The sequence below is a fragment of the Vidua macroura genome, chromosome 3 (genome assembly GCF_024509145.1).
Source record: "Vidua macroura isolate BioBank_ID:100142 chromosome 3, ASM2450914v1, whole genome shotgun sequence".
NCBI lineage: Eukaryota > Metazoa > Chordata > Aves > Passeriformes > Viduidae > Vidua > Vidua macroura.
The window spans coordinates 66,744,187-66,746,131 of NC_071573.1; positions in this window are offsets into that span (position 1 = coordinate 66,744,187).

Consider the following 1,945-nt stretch of genomic DNA (forward strand, 5'->3'; position numbering starts at 1 on the left):
ATTGGGAGAAACTCTTGCTGGGGGATATTTTGTGTCTTTTGTTTCAGAAGAAGACAGGGTAAAAACGGCTTTGCTGAGTCAGCTGCACTAGTCACCTGGTTGAAAGGTGAAGAGAGCTGGGCAGCAAAGAGGAGGGGCAGGGCGGGGTAGAGCAATGTTAATTGTTGTGACACAGATATCAGTAAAAAAGATCAAAAAGATCTGCCCTTCTTTCTCACATACCCAGGCTCTTGAGCTTAATGGAAATTTTATCTCAGTATTTAGTGTGTGGTAACTATTCATCTGTATATCAGCTGTTTTCAGGTAAAGCTGATGACCTTTTCCCATTTTGTCAGTAATGTTTCAAAGCATGGCTGCTACAGGCACTTTATTTCCCTGGCTGTATGTGGTTATCCAGAAAGGATTCCTCTGCTGTGACTGCTGTATGCAGCGTCTTGCTTACAGGTGCATGTTTTGATGTGTAATGCCTTGCCATTCATTGTCCTCCACACTGGACATCCTGCTGTCATTGAAACCAGGGAGGGATGGGTCTTCACTGATGCTGGTTGTGTTCTTTCCAGACCTTCAGGCCCTACGTGCAGTTTTGCTGTCACTTCTGTTCAGTCCTGTGTACACACCAGGCTTCAGCACTCTGACAAGTGCAGCAATGCATGTGTCTCACCAAGCTATGGGCCTTTTCATGTCAGCCTTCTCTCCAAGAGCACTGATCTTGTGACCAAACTGAGCAAAGCACGATATATTTAACATGTAGCCATTGTCGATCTGTACCTGCCTAAGGAAACCTGAATTAAAATTCTGAGATTGCCACACAACTGGTTTGGTGGTCGTGTTTTCTGCTCTTACCTGGCCTTCACCACCAGCTGTTGAACATCTTCCTCTTGGCAGTGGACTTGTTGCCACAACACGACTGGGAAGTAGAGAAGGAGCAGCCTTAGAGAAACCCAAGTTATAGGAAAGGTTTAAAGTTGTTTGGTGTAATGCAAGATGTCTGGATAAGGGTTGGACAGAACCCCAGGTCCTAGCACAGCACCCTACCCACAAAGCCAGCTTACCCTCTTCTCACCAAAATGCTTGTTTTAAACTGGAATACCAACAACTAAGTTCAGTGTAGCCCCAAGTTAACTCCAATTTTATCAGTGTTTTGTACCTTCTTCTCCTATTTTTCTCTCAGTCTGTTTACATCTTCATCATGCTAAGTGGGGGCATCTCTTACTTTGGGTTCATTCTTACCAGACCTATATAGTCCTCATGATAATCTCTCTCCCTTTGCTTGCCTTAATGGTGTGGTACAGTGGTGGCATAGCAGAACGGAGCTTTAAGTGTGCAATTTTGTAGGGAACAAAAACTAAATTATTTGTTATCCAGCCTTGGTCTCAGCCCAGCTGCTGTTACCTGCTACCAGTAAGAAGTGCCAAATGTATGTGTAACAATATGTTTTAACTAGTAACAAAGTTCCCTGACTTTTTTTTTTTTTAATTATTCTTACTGTTTTTTAAATTAGAGCTGAGATGTGTTGTGGAATTTCACTGCCTGTGCAAGAGCCCTCAGTAGGGTTTTTGATGGTTGAGATGTACATGTGGCCAACCACAGTAAAGGCTGTTCATTGGCAATGGCCATTTTTCCAGCAACACTATCCAAATAGTCTCTTTTTAAAAATTATTATTATCTTGAAAATGAATAACCTATACTGTCCTTGTTTTCTTACAGAGTTACAGAACTGTTAGGGTTGGAAGAGACCTCTGAAGGTCATCTAGTCCAACGTCCCTGACAAGGCAGGGTCACCTAGAGCAGGTGACACAGGAGCACATCTAGGTTGGTCTGAATTGTCTCCAGAGAGGGAGACTCCATGACCTCCCTGGGCAGCTTGTGCCAGTGCTCTGCCACCCTTCTCATGCTGAGGTGAAACTTCTTGTGCTTTAGATTGTGGCCATTGCTCCCCCTGCAG